Genomic DNA, 24,225 nt, shown 5'->3' on the forward strand with positions numbered 1-24,225 from the left:
CTTGGAGAGAACATTTGAAACAACTATCACAAAGAAAGGGTCGTCAACCTTTTTTATAGAGCAGCTAAAGCATATAGTAGAGAGTAGTTTTTAGACCATTTCAATCAAATAGTGGATGTGAATCCCAAGGTAGCAGAATTTCTTGCACGTGTCGGTTTCGAGAGATGGAGCCGGTCATTTTGTCAAGAAAATAGGTACATTCTTATGAATTTAATGTCTTGTTTGATTTACAAGTTCAGTTTGATGTCATACTAAGTGATTCTTTTCTATAGGTACAATATTATGACATCAAACATAGCTGAATCAGTGAATTCATTGTTTGGCGATGAAAGAGAATTTCCCATTAAGGCTATGTTTGAAAAAATAAGCGAGAAATATAGCAATTGTTTTAACGAAAGGTGTGTGCAGTTTAAGTGCCTAGAAAAAAGAACCCGATTTGTTCTCGAAATCAAAAAGAAAATATCAACGAACATCAGTTTGGGGAATAGTTTATTCTCTCATAAAATAGCAGATTACAAATTTTGTATCACCGGTCATGGTGATGCTGCCACGGTCGATCTTCAAACAAGATCTTGTACGTGTAGAGTTTTTGACTTGGACAAAATAACTTGTCCACATGCTATGGCAGCCTTTCGAGCTGAAGTTTACGAGAACTCCTATCAATATTATTCGGTGGAAAAATATGAAATGACATATAGTGGGCATATTACTCCGGTGCCTCCCGAAGAATATTGGGTTGTTCCAGTAGAGCTTATGGGGAGATTAGTACCTCCTCCATATATTGACCCGAGCAATATCAAACCGGGAAGAAAGCCATATAAAAGGAGGCGTGGAGTTAGAAAATCATTTTCATCAAGATGAAACAAGTGCTCCATATGTAAGTGCACTGGCCACAAAAGAACTACATGCCCGAATCATAATCCACCATGATCGTTGTAATTGCAGAAACTTGTGTTGTTGTTTGTTTGTTTGTTGTGGACTTTTATATATTTAACTCATTGTTGTGAACCTAATGTTATCATTTATTATATATAAAATATCTTTTTTTTAAATAACTTGTGCATTAATAAAATGAGGCAAAACATGAACTTAAATAATACAGCAGACCACAATTATTCTCAACAGTTGCACGAACAACTGGAATGCTTTCCTCCAATAGATGAAAATCTGTTGAAACAGATGGATAATCTGTTGAAACCCAACAGATAACCAATCGGTTCCAACTGTTGAAAGAACTCAAAAGCCAAAATTGCTAGTGCTACTGGATTCAACATTGCCTCCAACCATCGACATGTTAACATGTATTAGATTAGAAGAAAACAGAATAAGAATTGAATAAGAATTAAAACGCCAAAGTCTGACTAAAAGTAAATTTTTCATTAAATGAAAAATAAAATACATTAGGTATAGATCCAATATAGAAAAATTAAAATACATACGCTAAAAGAAAAAACACATTCTAATTATTATTATCATCATCATCATTAATGACAGCGACCTATCAACTCGCAGTAGCAGGGCTCTCATCAGCCTCTGCATCTCTCTGAACATTGTCGCTCTCACAGCTACCAATTCGCTTTGCAGGTCATTAACCTGCCTTTGAATTTTCTGAACTGTATCGAGTAGAATAGTAATGTCTGGAAAAGGATCAGCCATATCTAGAACACACATGAATTGACAAATGTAAAGAAAAATGTTCACAATGTAATACAACGTATACGACCAACTGGTAAATTTACGCCATAAAAAAACTTACCTGAACGAGAAAGGAATATGCTCTTTGAAGAGAAGTGGTTAAAGATGTCACACGAAAGGAAAAAATGCAAGAAATAAATAGAGTTGAATGAAGATTGAGGGACCTATAATATAATCTAGATGTGTCAGGCCAAAAGGCAGGACTGTTCAGCTCCATTGTATTAATTACATTCAAACTGATGGCATTTTATTTTTCTGTGAAAAGTCATGACTTTTTCTTTTACACTAATTACTTCTTACCTTTTCATAGCGGTTTGAGACTCAATAAAAGTCGTTATTATTGAGCTGTTGCAACAGATCGTCCAATATTTTTAATAGATTTAGCATCTGTTGCAACAAATGGATGGATTGAATGTGCAATAGATGGCTATCAAAATAGATTTACCATCTATTGTAATAGATGGTTTGTATATACAACAAATAAGACATCTGATGCAACTTATGTATTATCTGTTACAATAGATGGACAATATGTATAAGAAGTTGGAGGAGATGTTTAGATATCTTCTGACAGCTGATTCATTAGTTTTAGTTTTAATAGATGGAGTATTCGATTCATTAGCTGTTTTGAACGTGTGAGATAAAAAGTCTTCACCCCTTTTTAATAGTCCCTCCGTTACGTATTAGTTGGGCCCCATGAGTTTCGCACACCAATTAATAAAAATATAAATTAAGTGATTGTTTTACCAAATTGGCTTTATTAATTATGATTAGAAAGTATAAATATGAATAATATACTTTATGTAGTCATTTAATAATAGGGGTAATCTTGAAAGAATATAATAAAATTCTCTTGATTTTATAAATAGGAAAACTAAATTGAAACAAACATATTTAGAAAGAAGTAATCACATGCGTGCAGATTAATTTAAAAAAAAGTCAGGTCTATCGCAACAGATTTACTATCTGTTGCAACATATAGATTATCTGTTGCAACAGATGGACCATATGCTTGGAGAAAATATTTTGATTTTTTCCAACAGCTGATTCGTCAGTTGCAACAGATGGAGATTTCAATTCATCAGTTGTTTTGAATGTGTTAAGATAAAAAGTCACGACTCTTCACACCTCCATTTTAATAGTCATCACATTCGTGAAGATGAATAAACAACACTGACATGTCTTGATGGGGTAGGAAGAATAAAATGCGTACAATGGATCCCATTTTCATGCATGCGAGTTATGTATATTATTGATCAGGCTACCGTGAAGACACATAAATTGCAATGATTTTGTGAATGCAGTTTTTTACCGATGATTAGACATTGATCCTTCAAACAAGATCCTAAATTGTACAGTTTAGTTTGATAGGTGTGAACTGATAAGGCTGAAGGGATCCAAGATGGTGGTGTCGATACCCTATTACAATTTAATGACACGATTTATGCACATGTTTTTGTGTTTGGAGAAGGGTTCAAATTTTTGGCGGCAGTGTAACTATCCAATAGTGATTGGACCGGTTTTAATGGCACAATGGACTTCTTAAAAGGCCTCCGAAGCCTCGCAATGCAGCAAACAACAATAGAACCAATAGATATTCCCCTGGTCCAAATTTATATGGATGGATTGGTGGAGCAGACTATTATACAACAGAAGGTGTTTGGGAGAAAACCTATGTGGGAAGAGGGAGGTTGAAAAGGCCATATATCATCTTAGTACTTGTTTAAGAGGATACAAAAGGTCAATTCCTCTTGACCATTCTTTTTTTTCTTTAATGACTGATGGATTTTCATTTTTGGATTACATTTTCACATTCGCAACTCATCTAGTTTTTTTATTTTTCATGTCAATTTCATAAGCTAATTTCGCTACATTTTCCTTCCGACCCTGTGTATCCTCTTAAACAAGTACTAAGATGATATATGGCCTTCTCAACCCCTCTCTTCCCGCACAGGTTTTCTCCTAAACACCTTCTGTTGTATAATAGTTTCCTCCAACAACCCATCCATATAAATTTGGACTAGGGGAATTTCTATTGGTTCTATCGTTGTTTGCTACATTGCAAGGCTTTGGAGCCCTTTCAAAAAGTCCATTGTGCCATTAAAACCGGTCCAATCACTACTGGATATTTATACTACCGTAAAAAACTTGAACCCTTCCCCAAACTTAACACAAAAACATGAGCATAAACCGTCATTAAATTGTAATGGTATATCGACACCACCGTCTTGGTCCCTTAGCCTTGCCAGTTCGAACCTAACAATCTTAACTGTAAAATTCCATATCTTGTTTAAAGAATTAATGCCTAATAGGTAAAGAACAAACATTCAAAAAATCATTCTACTGGATGTGTGTTTTCATGATAGGTTGATCAATAATACTTACCTCCCACATATGAAGTGGTTCTATCTTCAAGCAGCTTATTCCTCCGAACCCATCTTTACTCTAGCCTTTAACGTTGGCCGGGCAAAAGTGGATCCAATTTCACTTATTTTTGTCTGCAAACAAGAGAAATACATTTGATGTCAAACAAGAGAAGAACAAAAAGAAAATTACAAAAGGGTAACACAAAATTGAGTGAATCAATAGATGACCAATATGATGCAATATATTACCCATCTATTCAACCGATGAGGTATCGTTTGCAAAGTATGGATGACATGTTGCAACAGATGGGCCATCTATTGGAATAAATCAAACCAGCCTTGCTACTGGTTTGATTTCTTTAAAAATTTGCTCTGTCTGTTCTAACAGTTGATTCATCAGTTGCAACAGTTGAGGAAACTGTTGCAACACCACCACCAACAGCATCAACAACAAAGAAACAAATAAAACAATACCATATGTTCCAACACCATCCACAACAGAAACATCACATGTTCCAACACAACCACCACCCCCAACAACAGCACCACCAAAGTACCAAACAAAAGACATAAAAAAAATTATACTGATAACAAGGCTTTTTAAGTTCTCCCAGCAGATGAATTTTTTCACATATTTTAATAAAAACAATGGTTCATTCATTCAAGACTTAAAAGTCACCTTTTCTTTAATTTTCTCAATAAATAGCAAACTGGTAATGGGTAAATCATTGATAGCAAAAGATATAAATAACTAATTTAAATGACATACAAAGAAGAAGACGAGATAAAAAGAGCAACTTTGAACCATACCTGCATTGTCAAAAAAGCAAATGGATCAAAACATCCAGTTCAGTCGAGAAAAGATATTGATTGGTTGAGATTCCAAAGGATCCTCATCCGAAAGAAGAGAGAAAAGAGAGGAAAAAAGGAAACAACAAAGATAATTGAGAATAAAGAATAAAGAAGAGTTATGAGTTGAGTCTAGTCTAGACTACTTTATGCCTGAAGGAGAGAGAGTTCTAGGTATGGGGGTTTTTAAATATTCATTAATAACTTTTGAGGGGCACGAGGAGACGGTAACATTGAAAAGACCAGATAAGACTACTCACTCAGGAGATTTTTGAGTTATCAAAGTTGTACCGAGTAATATTTTTTACCGCTTTAGTATTTTAACTATTTTATCTCTGACAGGAAATACCTAAATTGCTTAATAAAAAAAGGGATCAAAAAAGATTTAAGTGCAATAGATGACTTAATCAGTTTAATAGTTTACAGCAGATTCATGATTTGTCACAACAAATGATGTAATCTATTTGATAGTTTACAACAGATGCGTAATATGTTGCAATATATTACCTAATCTGTTTGATTTGATCCAACAAAAAAGACATATGTTGCAATAGGTTGAACATTTGTTTATATATAATTTCAATTGAGTTCATATATTAGACTAAAACCTTAATTGAATGTGAGTTCTCATAGGGTCAAATACAACTTTAATTGAGTCTTTTGGCAATTTCATGATGAGACGATACTGCGTTCCTCCGACCAGAGTCGTCGATCTATCACTTTAAGCCGAGCCGATTCTTATTACCTTATATGTTAGACTAATACCTTAATTGATTAATCTAGGACTAGGGTACTAATACCTTGATTGAATAATCTGGGACTAGGGGTGAGTTCTCATAAGGTTAACTACAACTTCAATTGAGTCTTTTGATAATTGCATGATGAGACGGTACTGCGTTCCTCCTGACTAGAGTCGTTGATCGATAAATCTGAGTCGAACCGATTCTTACTACCTCATATGTTAGAGTAATACCTTAATTGATTAATATAGGACTAGGATACTAATACCCTAATTGAATGTAGGGTCAACTACAACTTCAATTGAGTTTTTTGTCAATTGCATGATAAGACGGTACTGCGTTCCTCCCGACTAGAGTCGGCAATCGATCACTCTGAGCTGAACCAATTCTTACTACCTCATATGTTAGACTAATACCTTAATTGATTAATCTAGGACTAGGGGTGAGTTCTCATAATATCAACTACAATAGATGACAATGCCTATTTGATAATTTACAACAGATGGGTAATCTATTGCAATATATGACTTAATTCATTTGATAATTTACAACAGATGGGTAATCTGTTGCAACAGATGACTTAATCTGTTTGATAGTTTACAACAGATTCGTGATCTGTCACAACAAATGGCTTAATCTGTGTGATAGTTTAAAATAGATGTGTAATATGTTGCAACAGATTCCATAATCTGTTTGATTTAATCCAACAAAAAAGACATATGTTGCACCAGGTTGTACATTTGTTTATATATAATTCAATTGAGTTCATATGTTAGACTAATACCTTAATTGAATGTGAGTTCTCATAGGGTCAACTACAACTTCAATTGAGTCTTTTGTTAATTGTATGATGAAATGGTACTGCGTTTCACCCGATCAGAGTCGGCGATCGATCACTCTGAGCCGAACCGATTCTTACTACCTCATATGTTAGACTAATACCTTAATTGATTAATCTAGGACTAGGGTACTAATACCTTGATTGAATAATCTAGGACTAGGGGTGAGTTCTCATAAGGTCTACTATCGATTAATCTAGGACTAGGGCTGAGTTATCATAGGGTCAACCACAATAGATGGCAACGCCTATTTGATAATTTATGATATATGGGTAATTTGTTGCGACATATGATAATCTATTTGATAATTTACAATAGATGGGTAATCTATCGCAACAGATGACTTAATCTGTTTGATAATTTACATCAGATTCGTAATCTGTTGTTACCTAATCTGATTGATAATTTACAACAGATGAGAAATTTGATGCAACATGTTGAAGATTTGTTTTTTACAATTTTAATTGAGTTCATTTGTTAGACTCCTAAATTGATTAATCTAGGACCAGGGGTGAGTTTTCACAGGGTCACTTCCTAGAGTACTCGGTCAACTACAACTTTAATTGTTTTTATATGATTTTAAAAATTACGCATATATTTTATGATTTTAAAAATAATTAAGATCATTTCGGACCAAATTAACATTTTCAAAACTACTTGTTATTCTTTTCCAAAATACAAATCAACCCATACAAAATATTTCATTATTTCAAATCTCAAGGTCTGGCTCTTTCTCTCTCACTCTCACTCAACAATACAGTACAGACAACAACTACTCAACAAATTTGCTCAATCCTCAACAACAGATAGCTTTTCTTCTTATTTTTTACCACATAGGTGTTATTTTCGACATCATTCTTGCTTGTATCAGTCATTTTCTTTGTCTTCATAGGCAACAAAGTTTGAAAAGAGCTCTATATTTGTTTTTTTTTTTAAAAAAAAGGGCTTTTAAGTTAATGATAAAAAATAAAACTTTTAGTTGTATTATCTTCGAGAATGGGTTTACAATTTTCACTTTTGATGGTAAAATCGTAGGAAGAACTCGAGAAATCCCTAGTTTCCGTTGTAGTGTTCCATTCACTGTCATGGTATAGTTGGATGGTGTTGGTGGTGGTATTTGTGGTCGTCGTGGTAGCACCGATGGTGGAATTGGTTGGTGGTGTTTGTGGTGGTGTTGGTATTCGTGATGTTTGTTTGTTTGTTGGCACTGATTGGTGGTGTTTGTGGTGGTGGCTGCTGGTGTGTCGATATTCATGGTATTTGTAATGTATTTTTTAAAATCTATGCATACATCAACTGTAATGTAATTTTTGTTTTTCTTTATCTGTAGGTAAAACACGTCTCCCAAAAGAAAAGAAAGTGAAAGTGGATCAACGTCTGACCACTCAAAAAAAAAGTTACAGTACAGAGGGATTCGGAGGAGCTTCCTGAACAATCTCAGTCAAGGAAAAGTAAAGCTGAGGAGAGATATGCAAACAACATTGAGGGAGGTGGACAAGGGTCCATAGATGGTGATGAAGAAAATGAAAGTGAGAAAGAGGAGGAATTAGAGATTCAGAAAGATAAAGAGGATGATCATCAACATGATTATAATGGATCATCGATGGTGCATGAGTTAATATCGGCATCTTAGCATGATCATGTCAAAACTTTTAGTATTGACAGGTTTGAAGTTGTGATACCGATAAATGACCCAGAAGGAAAACAACTAACTGGTCAAATTGTACTTAAATGTCAGATGGGGAAAATTTTTGAACATTTTATGAAAATTATAAAGAATGAAAACACAGGCGAACTTTTTAAGAAGAGCTTCTTTGAACGCTTTCTTGAGCTGCCTGAGTACCCCTCTGCCCGTATCCATTTCCCTATGACGATGGTATATGGTCTTCTCAAGCTCAAGATCAAGTCAACGGGGGATGATAAAGATTTGGAGGAGGGGGTAAAAAGAATATAGATGAAATCTGGATCAACTACTATGGCATGCCTGTTTGTTTTGGCTTACAAGAGTTTGCCATAGTGACGGTCCTGAGATGCCATCGTCCAGAAAGACCACCACCCCTCAAAAGATCCAAGGTAAGAAAATGCAAGGGAAAATATTTTGATTGTTTGACATTGCTCAACGTGGCTACAATGCATCGGACTTGTTGATAGATCTCGAGAATAAAACCATACCAGAGTAGTACAGAGAGCAATTATGCTTAGTTTGGTTTGCCCATTCGGTTATATTAGCAAGAGATGTCAACAAGGTCCTAGAAGATGATTTGTTGGCGCGTGCTGAGGATTTTGATAAATTCAACAATTATCCCTAGGGATATGACAGCTTCTACTTGACTGTCCAATATTTACTAACAAAGCTATCCTCAGGGACGACCACATTATACAGCTTTCCTTGGGCTTTCATGGTAAAATTAATCACTAATTTTACTCATCCATTATTTTATATTGAATATAGTTATTATGATTTTTTTTGCCTGCTTCCTATTTACACTTTTTAGGCTTGGGCATTTGAAGCCATTCCTTCCCTCCGAAAACAGTTAATGGATTACCCGGATGAGGTTTCTCATCCAAAGATGTTTAGGTGGTTAGATGGAAAGAGCAATACCAATATTAAGGAGGCTGATCTCTTTAACCCTTTGGATGATGAAGTACGTCTTCTTCAAGTAAAATAATTCTACTCAAAGATAAGAAAGATATTGAACAGATGTTATATCTGGTGTATGCAATGTTATATCTAATGTACCAGATGGGACATCTGTTGCGATGGGGTATATCTTGCATCAAATTACCCATCTGTGGCTTTGGTTCTCTAAACCCGACTCCTAAAAGATTAACCATCTGCTACAAATTATGCAACAAATGTTTAATTTGATAACATATCATTAATCTGTTGTGATATACAGATCATCTATTGCATAACAGACTACTCATCTTGTGCAGCTGTTGCAACAGGTGATTGATATTTTACATCAGATTATCCATGTGTTGCTCTGTTTCTCTGAACTAGACTCAAACAGATTTTAACCATACACTGCAGAATACACAATAGATGGGTCTTTTTTTTAAATGTAGCGGAACTGTGAAAATCATTATATGATTTAAATACATCTGTCTTTTTTTCTTTTTGATAGGTTGTGTATCCATGGATCGTGCCTACTGAGGAGGAGTCGATGATGACTTCTTATATTACTCTAGGTCATGTTGATACTATTGCATAAGTACACTGTCAAGGATTGCTTTGACAGGCTCAAGCTATGAAGATTTACTCAGTATGGACAAGTTGTTCTTCATTCGGTGCTATGGAATTCGGCTTTGATCATCGTGGATCTTCATTGTCACTTGCGTACGGTTTCTGCGCTTTCTGTTCTCCGTATTTCCATAAAAAGAGTAGCATATTGTCAATGTTGTTTAGCAGTAGCTTCTTCTACATTCACCTAAAAATCCAGAATTGGCCAATGCTAATCACAGAGATACAACAAAATGGAAAAGGATAACTCATCTCTTCTAGAAAATTAAACAGGTTTTCCTCCCATTTTAAATTATCTCAAACATATTATATTTCTGTTGCAACAATGAATTAACTATTGGGAAAATTTTCTACATGAGGTAGACCCTGTGTGATAATTTCCAACGGATGAACCATCTGTTCCAACATATGAATCATCTGTTGCAGCAGATAGGTCGCCTGTTGGTACAAATAAAAGTTGTATGAAGATCTGTTTGATTTGCTAAAATAGACGAGACATATGTTACACCAGATAAAGTATCTGGTGCAACAGGTTAGTCAACTGTTGCAACAGATGTATATATCTATTTGGTATTTTTCAGCAGAAGTATTATCTTTTGAAACAGATATGTGTCTGCTTGCTTTGTCAGTTGGAAGACATATAATATATTCATCTTCTTCAGCTTGTGCTGCTCTCCTTTGAACATTGTACATTGCTCAGTGCAACACGCAGATAGAGGAGTTATAATTTTGCTTTTATGGATGCCTGCTAATGCCCTGGAAATCACTCTCCTTCTCTTCTTAGCCCTAATCTCTAATGGAACGGATTGAAATAAAATCCTCTTTGATGGAATGAGACCCATCTTAGATATCAATTTCTTTACAGAAGCAGTTAATGCATTAATAGCATTAATCACTACATCATGTTTCGCCCTGCAGTCTTGACATTTGTATGCAGAACATTCGCCGGGAGAGGAAAAATCTGTATAACCAGTATGATTATACTCATAATGGTTTGCCTTAAATACTGTAAGAGGAGCACCATTAGCACCAATAACAGCACCACTACCACCACCAACAGCTCCATCAACAACAACAAGCCCACCCTCCAAAATTATTTTTCTTGTAATGGTTGTTGCTCCAAACAATTCCAATTTTATTCTGTCGATGACCTTAGGATCCGATAAAGTTTGCACAGACCGTAAAGTAAGAAAAAATGGCATCTTCAACTCTCGATTGGTCGGAACTAGCGATGGATTAACATTCTAACATAAATCATTATATATATTAGAATGATAATTAGATCATTCAAAAAAAATTAATTAAAAGAAAAAATTAATTATAATTATACTTACTGCATCCTTCGGGGGGTTGAAGAGATTAAGAAATTTTGCATTTTTATCAGTTTTGACCGACAACCATCTCAAGATTCTTGGATAGGAAACTCCTTCCTGGTAGTTCACTTGTTGTCTCAAATAAGGAATGGCTTCAAACGCCCAAGTCTATAAAATAATGCCAATAAATCAAAATCATTATTGAGCGAAAAAATAAATGGTATCATAATAGAAGAAAGAAACATTTACCATGAAAGCCCATGGGAAGCCATATAAGTTGACTGTCTTTGGCGCTAATGGAGTCAATAAATATTTGACAGTCATTTTGAAGTTTTCATACCTACATGGATAGTTGTTAAACGTCTCAAGATCCTCGGAGAGCTTTATTAAATCGAGGCTTATGTTATTGTTAACGTCTCTCGCCCAAAGAATATTATGTACAAACCAAACCAAACACCATGATTGCTTGTGCTTCTTTGAAAGTCCTTTACCTTTCAACGCTTCTATCAAATTTTTATTTTTGAAGCTTGGACCAATAATGGACACCAGGTTATCACGATCACACGACTTGCCTTTGCCTTTTTTGGGTGTGCGGGGTGCTTTTTTTGGGTTAGAATAGGTATAACTTGAGAAGGAGGATAACATTTTAGTCCAGTAACTATGGCAAACTCCTTTCAACCAAAACAAACAGGCATGCCACAGTAATTTATCCATACCTCATCCATCTTATCTTTGTTTTCATACATAAACCTACGCTCGAGAAGTTCATATACCATTTTTATTTGAAAATGAGCATTGTTGTCCTCTGGCAAATCAAGATATTTCCCAAAGCAGCTGTCCCTAAAATAAGCATCCAATTTTTGTTCTCGAAGTATTTTTCTGAAGGCGTCGAAAGATTTTCCCATGGCTGAATTAACCATGAAATCACCCATTAAATTTGTGGCACCATCACACTGCATTCTTATAGGATAACAATCAATGTTGAAGGCTTTGACCAGCTCATCGGTGGAAGGGCTATTAGCATCTACATCATCTCTTTGCAATATTCCTCCTTCCCGTGTTCATCATATTCTGCTCCCGATTGAGATAACGCTTGTAAAGTAAGCTCATAGAGTGGTGGATGTAGCCTAGCTGCTTCACTTATTCCTTTACTTGGAATTGATTCGGTTTCTGTTCTTTTAGGAACCATATTATCTAAAATTAATAGGAACATAAAAGAATAAATTATTGTTGATTAATGCATCGTTAAAAAAGGATAACAGTAAATCAAACAAGTGAAACAGTAAAATAACAGTTGCAACAGATCACCGATCTGTTGCACCAGGTAGTATATCTATTACAGCATATAACAAACTATTGCAGCAGATGAGTAATCTGTTGCAACAATACAAAACATATCACTCATCTTTTAAGATAGATGAATGGTCTGTTTAACAGATCACACAACTATTGTGTCATCATCTGTTGCAACATATGAGTGATCTATTGGAACGGTTAAATAATTCATAGCAACGACTGAGTAATTTGTTGTGATAATACAAAACATATCACTCATCTATTCAGAAAGATGAATGGTCTGTGCAACAGGTCAAACATCCGTTGTAACACATGAGTGATCTGTTGGAACAATTATGAACGGTCAATATTATTTAGATTTCTTCCAACATAGGGTCATCTGTCGTGGCAGATGAATGATCAGTTGGAAAAATCAAATCTTGGACTTTTTCTGTAGGAAGAGTTGGTAGGATTTTATCCAATAAGAGGTTCATCTGTTGCATCAGATCATTAATCTGATGGTTATTCCATTGCACCAGATGGTTAATTAGTTGCATCAGATTTTTAATTCGAAGTTTAATCTGTTGCAACATATGGTAAAGCTGTTGCATCACATTATTAATCTGTTGCATCAGAATTATAATATGATGGTTCCTCTGGTGCATCAGATGGTTGATCTGTTACATTATATGATAAATCTGTTGCATCAGATGGTTAATATGTTGCACCAGATGGGTAATCTGTTGGAGGAAACAGTTGCACGATTTTGTTAAACAAAAAACAGCAATTTCACCATTTTTACCAAGAACAAGAACAGAACAAATCAAACCAAATTATCCTTTTATTTTTATAAACACAAACAATAAAAATCAAACTTCAAAAAAATGCAACAAACAACAAAATATCATAATTCACTTCGAAAAGAGAAGAGAAGAATAACCAGATATTAGAGTTTTATTCAGACCGCATTTTAAATTAGTACAACAAATATTGAAACAGTTAACCAATACTATAAGAGAAGTTGGCTCAAGTTCCTCATTTTCTTCTAAACTAAAAAGGCCATAAATTTTTACCTGTGAAAGAAGAAAAGGACCGATGAAGAATTCAAAGCTGTTGTGGCCGGAGAGCAAGGCTGTCACATCGATTGAAGTCAAAAAGGAACTCGAATCCCAACTATTTGTAGGCAGATATTAAAGTCGCCAAGGATTGAAATGAGAAATTTGCAGAACAGTTTGTTGGGAGAGAGTTGAGAGAAGTTATCGAGAGAGGGATGAGAGACAGGTTGATTGAATTGAAGAGGGGAACTCGAAGCCCAACTATTTATCGTCGTGGGTTGAAGGGAGAAATTTTGTAGAACTATTGGTTGGGAGAGAGTTGAGAGAAGCTGTCGAGAGAGGGTGGTTGATTTGGATTGAAGAGGGTGTGGGTTGGGTTGATTTGTATTTTTGAAAAGATTAGAAAGTTTTGAAAATATTAATCAAGTCCACAATTAACTTGATCAAGTTTCCTAATAATGTTTGACCCTATCTGTTGGTTAATGTCACTAATCCTTCATTCAACTCTTAAAAGACACCTATTCTTCTATTTTCTCAAGTAAGTTGCTTCTGTAAGGGTCTATTTTCATGTTCACTCCTCCATTACATACATCGACATCAAATCACACAATTGTATTCACAATCGTTGCAACAATCACTTCTCAGCATAAAATAGCATATAATACTATAATTGTTACCTATGTTTATATATTTCAAAAAATAACATTATCATTCAAAATAAAAAATGTAAATCTTAATTTGTGATGGAGCATTTGATAGATAATATGATAGATACTTGCAAACTTTTATGATAATATATTTAGTTGGTTATAATTTAAGAATAAAGTGAAAAGTTATTTCAAGAAAGGTGGGGGCATCCCCTGCTCTTCTGCTCTTTCTTCTACTTTGTTAGTCCTCCCAACATCACAAGTTTAATTTGACAATAATGTGAAAAAAACCTTGTAGTGACTATATTTTTATATATAGATAACATTAATACCAACCCTTTTGAAAGTAATTACACTCTCTCCTAATTTTTTAATTACTTTACTCTCTCTCCCTATTAATATACATAACATAACCGACATATGTATAACATTCTGTGTATTTGTTGGGATTTTTGTAATATATTTAGGGAGTTGGAATTTTTTGTAATATTGGAAACATAAGTTGTGTATTTGTGTAATTTTTAGTATTTTCATAGGAAAGTTTATGGCTTGATTTAATTTTCAATCTCAACCTCTTGCATCACAAAGACCGGATCTCATAGCTGGTTTATAGTTAATTTTGTGCCTATTCATTTCTAAAGATTAATTGCATAGTGCTTATTCTCTTGTAATAATCACCATTAATAGAGCATTAGTGAGGAATACAAATAGAATTCGTTGCGTTTGTTTAATGACCAACATGAGTGATATATTAAAATAATTTTAATTTTTTGTTATAATAAAATAAATTAAAATAGGTGAAAAAAGCCCCCTGAAAAGAGAAAAAAATAAATATAATTAATGATCATGGAGATGTCATATTACCTTATTTATGTTTTTTCTTTTTATTTAAAACACATTTCTAGAATCACTAAAACTTATCATTTTATTTTGCCATTTGAAATACCATAAATTGGTTATAAAGAGATCAAGAAAAAAAATGTCAACTTATCACATTAATGAAGAAAATCACCCTTTTAAGAAATCAATTGAGTATATGTTTGAGTAAACACTCTATGTGAGAACACGAGCATTATTAAAAGGATAAGCATCAAATTATAGATTGACTTCTATAAGCAAATTGCTTTCTTAAGAGCATAAAAGATATTTTCTCATATTTTTAAAAATAATTCAGACTCTTCTCAGACAAAAATTAATCATATGTATACACAATTTTCTTTGGTTAGTGATTGGACCAGATCGATTGTTAGCAAATTTATAATCATTTTATTTATATGTTTATCGGATTATTGACTCATTTGCTGCTATAATAATCGTCCTTTTGACTTAATGAAATCACTTAATTCTCTGTCCAAATACTGTGGTTGACCATGCCTTTCATGGAGGTCATAACTCACAAGTAACTTGAGCTTGAACCTCCAAAAAGTTAATGAGCAACACACACTAAAATATAACCACAATTCTTATAAAATTTTCACAAAAGTTATACTCCATTGTCACTCAACTCTGATATAAATACATAATTAATTTATGATAAATCACATATTCAAAATTTAGAACACGATTCAATTTAGCTTTAAAGTAGAAAAGTCATTTTAAATTATGTAACTAAGATACATAAACTAAACATTTTTTAATATAACCAAGCTAGTTTTTTTGAAGGGTGGGAACATAGATAATAGATTGCAATTAATTAGTAGTATATTAGCATTATCACGTCGGCAACTCCATAATTAAACGTCAAAAATAAAGTACTTAGTCTTGGAGGAGCAAATTTTGCAATCAAGGAATGTGAAAAGCATTCCAAACAACTATATGCTAAGTCCAAATTGAAGAAGAAGAAGAATTGATCATTTAATTGATATTTTTATGTGATGTATATCGGGTAAAGAGAGACTTTATTTTGAAAGAACGACTATTTGTTTTCTCATTTATTGCTTCAATCCGCTGTCCTCACAACCCAAACTACTCATTGTCCCAACCATTACATTATAACAATAAATAATAGGCTTCTCAACTTAACTACAATAATTATTAATATTTATTAATGACACTCAATAAATAAAGTAGAATATTACTAATTCTTTAATCTTTAATTCGAAAATGAGAAAAAATCTCATAAAAAAGGAGAAAAAAAATAAATAGGAATGGTGATCATAGAGAGGTGTCACATCATCCTTTACGTATTTCTCCTTTCTTTTTCCATCATATCACATTCTCCATTTCTTTTTATTTTTATACTCTGACATGAAAAAGAGAGTTATATTCTCTGCATCTTTTTCCTTCTACTTAATTAATATTGTTTGATTTTCTCCACAAGATTATTAATTCAATCAAATTCATATTCTTGATCATTGCTTGTTTTTTCTACCGCTATTTCACAATTTGGGTATAGTTTATTTTATACCAAAATCATGATTTAATATGGCGGAAAGCAACATAGAATGTAACTTATAAAACAATCTATAACTGGACTTCAATTGATTATATACCTTTTACATAGTCATTTAATGATAGGGGTAATATTGAAAAAATACAATAAACTTTTCTTGATTTTAAAACTTGAACAACTAAAATAAGATAAATATTTTTAGCAAGATGGCCAACTAATATAAACGAAGTGAGTAATTATTTTCGAATAAACAATCATACAAGGTTCACACATAAATGTGTAGCAAACACCAATGCATACAAGGGAATGATAAAAGTTCCAGCCCTAAATAAAATTTTCATGTTCGAGCTAAAAAGTAAAATCATTTTTATAGGAGGGATTGGAGCACTAATTACGCTATAAAGGTGTGAATTTAAATTAGTTGAATTAATTTAAAGTCGAGAGTCTAACGGCAATCACATTTTTACCTTTTTAGATAGAAATATGATGTGCGTACACATTATTTTTCCTCGACTCCACTTGCGAATTACACTAATAAATATATTATTGTTGTTGTTGTTATTGTTAATTATGAATTTTGAATATGGGTGATTACTAAATAAAAAATATGAGTAGGCATAGAAAAGGAGAAGTTAATTGTGACAAGTAACCAAAATTCAAATGTGCAAGGGTAAGTGGCAGTAATCATGCATATGGCTCGGGAGCGCCCCCAAAATGGGACAATTTGACACCTTCTCCCTGTTCTGCCGCCGCTTATCCTGGCCCTCCATTTTCGTTTAAGAAAAAAGAAATTGGTCATGGAGCCTTCTTTCTTTAGGGTAACGTTTTGGACATGTGATTACAGATCATGAATTTAAGTCTTGATTTAAAATATTTTTTATTAACTCATTTGAAATAAAAGTTCAACTTGTGACTTAAATTTTAAATGTCAAATTCACCTCAAAGATATAATTTTAAATTCAAATTTGTAATATCTAAAGTTTTAAAATTTAAGCTTCCATTTGGCTATACATTTTGAAATTGAAATTTGAGTTTTTGAAGTTGTGATTTTTAAAATCTGAGTTGTGTTTGAAAATGCATCTTATTTGGAAAAGATTTGAAGTTTATGAGTGAAAAGTAAAATTTTCAGACCAAATTTTGGAATTTGAAAACTTTTTCAAGACAATTTTCAAAATTTATGATCACACAGATATTTGAAGAAAAATTGTTAAAATTTGATCCAAAATTTATAATGAATTGCTAACTTAGTAATATACCAATTCACACTAATTAAAAAGTAAATCTTCCACAAACAATCGCTTTCCTCTCCAAACCCAAAAAACCAGATCCTCCTCCAATGACTACACTTGTTCAATCTATATTTTAAGAAGAATTTGATAGTTTTAATAAATAGTAGGATTCTCAAGTTCAGGAGAAAATTACAATTTTTGAAATTTAAATACATGTCTAGGAGAAAAAATTAATTTTAAATCAACCTCTACTTAAGCCAATAATTTCAAATTATAATTTTAAGTTCATGTTCAAACGACTACGGCCTACATATAATATAATATCATAGATATATCATAAGAAAAAATAATACCTACAATAAAATGACCAATCGGTTATTTCTTTGTTTCCAACATGCCAATATTAAATCTAATGATACGTACTGTAATTCATTATTCAAACAACTATTCAGAGCAAGGAAGAAAGTTACTCGTGTTAATGTGTGCCAAATCAATAACAATAAAACATGATGTCTTTGTGTATAAATACTAATCATTTAATATAATTCAGTATATAATTTCACTTAAATTTAAGAAATAGTATCCAGAGGTATATAGTCGATGACTAAATGTGTATTCAAGATTTTTAAGTTTTAGATGAAGTAGAGAATTTTTTCAATAATTAAGTTTTCAATTTTAATCTTTCGAATTGTACAGGCACAGATCTGATATTCTGATCATATGTTGATCCGATGTGAAGTACTTCAGCTCAAGATAGCGTACTTACGGGCTAGTGTAGACTAGAGCTTCTCAGTTCGATCAAATTTATTAATTTTAATTGTAATTATATATATATATATATATATATATATATATATTTTAAAAACTTATTAAATATAGAGAGAGTATATAATTTAGTATTCAGTAGTAACTTAAAAGAATTAAACTTCTTTAACTTATAAACTTCAACTTTTTTCTAAGCACAACAACTTCATTTTTAACTTGCTTTTATTATAAATAAGTTATTTTGTCGATGTTCACATACTATACTACCCATACTTCACATACTAAATATTTTACATATACTACTGTAGCATGTAAAGAAGTTATTTCATTTGTGGATATCATTCACATACTACACTTATTACACATACTATTGTCTATAAAAGACATTTCATACTACATTGTAAAAACACACCAAATGAAAAATATAATCATATTCTTATATCTATACATCTCTCTCTTCTTCCTTTTCATTTTAATTTATTATAGTGTATTTATTCTCAACACGTTATCAGCACGAGATTCCTTATAAGAATATGGAAATTCTTCAATCATTAGTTGGATCCAAAATCAGTTACAGTGATATATGTCTTATAGATAGTGCTACCACACATACTATTTTAAAAGATAAGAAATATTTTTCTTATTTGGTGATGAAAGAAGTCAATGTTAATACTATATTTGGTAATACAAGATTAATTGAAGGCTCCGAAAAAACTAACTTATTACTTCCTGTCACACCCCTTTTTTAACTGAAAAGAATTAATTTTAAGTTTGAAAGGGTTTGATTATTAAGGGACAAAAAGATGAAAATTTTATTTCGAAAAGGATCTTTTACAATTAATTTTAGAGTCGCCACTTGGCATAATCGGGTGTGTCAAGTCACCTTTGGAAATCCTTTTTCAAAACTGTTTTTGACTCTTTAAGACTGGTTTACAAACAGAGATTCCAGTTAAGGAATTTTGTTGACCGAGAGGAAGGTGTTAGGCACTTTTCAGTCCCGTAGTTCGACCATGGTCGCTTGGTGGAGCATATCGGCTAATTTGACATTACAAAATGTATAAACCATACAAAAACACACAAAAAAAATCAAACAAACAAACAAACAAAACAAATTCAAAATATAGTATCCAGTCCAATTATTACAACCTGAAATAAAAAGGTACTGAAAAGGAAACCTACACTAATCCTAAACTACGCCCCATGCTTTACCCGATGCCTCGGACCTTCATCACGGACGTCTTCTGAATACAAAATACTTGGGACATTCCTCGACAAATAAGTACAATGTGACCTCGGGGCATTCCCCGGCAAATGAATACATTTTCTCAATTTTGTGCATTAAAATAGATAGAACCATTCACAAACATTCACACATCCAACAAATGACCATTCCTGAGTTTGCCTACCCAACCTATGTTTGTATATCGATTTCGGCATAAACATGACACTATTGGGTTGTACAAAATCACATTCATCTTAAATCAAACCACAATCGATGAATCAAAATAAACCAATGTTCGCCTTTTATCAAAGTTTAAATTCCCACCCAATTTTTATTTTTAATACAATTCCAAACTTATATTGTTATCACATTTATACCAACGAGATCGACTATTCAAAGTAAACAACACCAAACATCAAAAAAATCATCAACCACAAGAACAATGACATCGAATTACATCCAAAATCACATAGAAATTAAAAGAGATATGAGAGAATTGGACCTCAGCTTTTATTTCAATCTGTTGAAGTATTTTGATTAGAGCTCTGACCGGAATGCCTCGACCCGACTTCAGAACATCGAACCTCCCAGTTCCAGTTGAATTCAACCTCGAACTGATCTAAAAAAACAACTGGAAACATCAATACAAACTTAAACCGCAGATTTCAACTTAAGATTAAGGCTTCATTTTTTTTTTTTTAAGATTCAGACGTCTGAATCTGAATGCACATCTGAATAATTAAGATGTTGTCTCTAGATCTGAAAACTGAACGATTAGGATTGTTTATTTTTCAACATCTGAATGTGTAAAAAAAATTATTTGTATATACATAATAAAATAAAAAATATAATTCAAATAAAAAATTAATTATGTATTAAAAAAGTATGTAATTTAATACAACAAAATTATTAGTATTTGATTGAGAAAAAATATTTATGTTTGTTAGTGATAGTGGAGATGGCTTATAATGGTGGTTGCGGTGACAATGATTGATGTTAGTGATTAATAATGTTGGTGGTGATAATTGTGATGGTTGGTATTGTAGTGACTGTTACGATGGTGGCGATTAATGGTGTTGGTGGTTGTTGTGATGTGATGTTATTTGATGTTAGTAGTTTAAGGTGTTGATTGTGTTGGCTGAAATATGAATGCATGATGATTGACGATATGTTGGTGCCAGTTGGAGATGTTATTTGTTATGATGGTGGAGATGCTTGTTACTAGAGATAAATTATAGCGATGGTACTGGTTGAAATGGTGGTAGATGTGGCGTTACTAGTGACAATGGTGATGGCAGTCAAAGAATTTGTAGAGGTTGTGATGTATTAGTGGTAGTTAGTAATGGTGCTAGTTGTGATAGATGAGTTGGTTGGTAGTAGGGATTGGACGATAGTGGTTGCAAATTGTGGTTTTATTGACGGCAATGGTGGCAGTGAATATAATTAAAATAAAAGAGGTAGTAGGTGTGGTAGTAATCGACAATTGTGGTTAGTAGCGGTATTTTTTTGTCGATGGTGGAGGTGGGTGATAGTTAACAATGGTGACGGTGACAGAAGTGGTTAGTGGTAGCGATTACTGATTATGAATAGAGTAGTGAATATTATCCAACACCAGAATATCATCTATTAAGACTTGGTTCTAGATCTGAATGATTAAAAGCTATTTAGACCAGTTAAAACCTTAATAAAAGACAAATATACTTAATGATGTGAAGTCTAAACCATTCAGATTCATAACTTCATTATTAAGTGTAAACAAATGAGGCCTAAATGAGTCATGACGGAATCAGAGCAGGGTCGCCGCTTCCGATTCACCGGAGCTCCAGTGATCTTGGATGAGCAAGAACTGATGAAATAGATTGGATTCCGGCGCACTTGACCTTTTCCGGTGAGATTTCGACTGAAAAACCTAAGGAAACTAAAAGATTTTGTGGTATCTTGGGACTGGGACTGGGATGAAATTCAAACGTGTAATACCTGAATTTGACCGAAATAATAACCGATTTTGGCGAAGGACTCACCGGGAAAAGCTTATCTCTAGCCGAACATTGCCAGAACCGTGACCCACCTGTGAAAATCCTGCTCCTTTTATGTATTCTGTGTGTAACGATATGAGTGTTTCTTTGTGTGATGTGTATTGCGAAGAAGAAACCCAAAAATGGAGTCCCCTTTTCCTTTCTTCAGTGAAGTTATCTGTGTATCTCAGAAGAAAGATGAATTTCCCCCTTTATTCCATGGAAAACAACCCGATTATCATGGGTCCGCCATTTTTGTGTGCCCAAGAAGAAAAGAATGAAGAAGAAGCTTCCTTTTTTCAGTTCGTCCCCTGTATTTACGTGTGAATGGAATATATAAATGGAAATTTTTTCTTTTATGTGAGCGTGATCCCCACCCGTATGTAATGCTCTCTCTATCCTTATATTCCAGTGAATATCTCCTCTTTATAAATGGAAATTATGCCTCCCCCTCCCCCCCCCCCAAGTTGTTGTGATGTGTGGGTGTATATATATTCTCTTGTGGTGAATTCTCTTTTAGTTTGTTACCGTGAGAATAAAAATGTGAGTGGGGTGGGGTTAGGTAGGGGTTGGGGTAGGATTGTTATGACGAGGTGTTAAAAATTAGTTAGGATAAGGAAATATTAGGGATTAGAGATTTAAATTATTAGGATTTGGTTATTATTTATTTCCTGGTGGGGAAAGTGTAGAATGGGTGAGGGTACGTGGTAAGGTAAGCTAAAAATGAATAAAATTGATTTCAGGAGGAACAAAATTAGGTGTCTACACTTTTCGGAGGAACATATTTAATAATTGATGAAGCATTATATCATAGTAAGTCTCATAGAAATTTATTAAGTTTCAAAGACATTTGTCAAAATAGCTATCATATTGAGACTACAAATGATGAAAAGATTGAATATCTTTATTTTACTACAATAATGCCGGGTAACAAATATATACTTGAAAAATTACCCACTCTTTCTTCCAGTGTATACAACACAAGTATTAGCACTGTTGAAACACATGACATAGTAAATCAGAAGTTTACTAATTCAAATAATTTTATTATTTGACATGATCGGGGCGGTCATTTCGATTCTAATATGATACGCAAAATAATTGAGAATTCATATGGATGCTCATTGAAGAACCAGAAGATTCATTAATTTAAAGAATTCTCCTGGCTGCATATTCTCAAGGCAAATTAATTACTAGACCTTCAACAATTAAAGTGGAAATTGAATCGCTTGTATTTTTAAAACGTATACAGGATGATATATATCGGTCCATTCACTCTCCATGTGGACCATTAAGTATTATATAATTTTAATAGTTGCATCTAAAAGATGATCACATGTGTGTTTGTTACTTGCTCAAATAATAAAGTTAAGAGCACAATTTTCAGATTATACAATAAAGACAATTCATCTTGATAATACGGGTGAATTTACATCCCAGGCTTTAGATGATGATTGTGTATCAACTGGAATAACAATTGAGCATCTGGTTTCACACGTTTATACTCAAAATGGTCTAGCAGAATCATTGATTAAACGCCTCCAATTAATCGCTAGACCAATGTTTATGAGAACAAAACTTTCCATTTCGATATGGGGTCATGCTATTTTGCATACAATAGCTCTTGTGCGGATAAGACCCACAAGTTATCATAAAGTCTCCCTATTACAATTGATTTTTGGTCAAGAGACAAATATTTCTCATCTAAGAGTTTTTGAATGTGCGGTATATATTCCAATTGCTCCACCACAACGCACAAAAATGGCACTACTAGAAAACTACTTATTACCTGGGGATTTTACCTAGGGAATAATATTGCAGGAAATACATGTGAATTTACCTACGAAATTATTAAATTCGTCAATATTAAAATATATTACTTGCGAACTATATATTTGCAACAAATTTTGCAGGTAAATTTGGCGTCATATTGCACAAATTTCTTACTTACGACATTACCTGGGGAAATATAGCGGCGCGTATTTTATCTCTAGGTAAATCCACAGGTATATGGATAAATATATATATTTTTTAAATCCGTAGAAAAATCCCCAGGTAATTTATCCTCCGAATTTACCTAGAAATATTTTGGTGAAAATTTATGTAATGGATTTTATTACCTGAAAAACTATTTGAGGATTTTGTACTGCGAATTTTGCAAGGGATTTATTCTTGGGGATTTACCTGCGAAATTATTACTTGCGACATTACCTGAGGAAATATATCGGCGGGTATTTTATCTCTAGGTAAATCCGCAGGTATATGGACAAATATATATATTTTTAAAATCCGTAGAAAAATCCCCAGGTAATTTATCCTATGGATTTACCTAGAAATATTTTGGTGGGAATTTATATAATGGATTTTATTACCTGCAAAATTATTTGGGGATTTTGTGCTGCAAATTTTACTGAAAATTTATTCTTGGGGATTTACCTGCGAAATTATTACTTGCGACATTACCTGGAGAAATATATCGGTGGGTATTTTATCTCTAGGTAAATCCGCAGGTAGATGGACAAATATATATATATTTTTTATATCCGTAGAAAAATCCTCAGGTAATTTATCCTACGGAT

General features: G+C 33.1%; 1 long non-coding RNA gene across 1 annotated transcript; it reads right to left on the bottom strand.

Annotated features, from left to right (window-relative positions):
• Positions 1 to 19,931: 19,931 nt before the first annotated feature.
• On the bottom strand, positions 19,932 to 22,255 carry LOC124897102. Its single transcript, XR_007053710.1, has 2 exons — positions 21,653 to 22,255; positions 19,932 to 20,250 (listed from the first exon to the last, which is right to left on the bottom strand). It is a non-coding gene; the product is annotated as an uncharacterized LOC124897102 (long non-coding RNA).
• Positions 22,256 to 24,225: the final 1,970 nt, after the last annotated feature.

The sequence above is a fragment of the Capsicum annuum genome, chromosome 1 (assembly GCF_002878395.1).
Source record: "Capsicum annuum cultivar UCD-10X-F1 chromosome 1, UCD10Xv1.1, whole genome shotgun sequence".
NCBI lineage: Eukaryota > Viridiplantae > Streptophyta > Magnoliopsida > Solanales > Solanaceae > Capsicum > Capsicum annuum.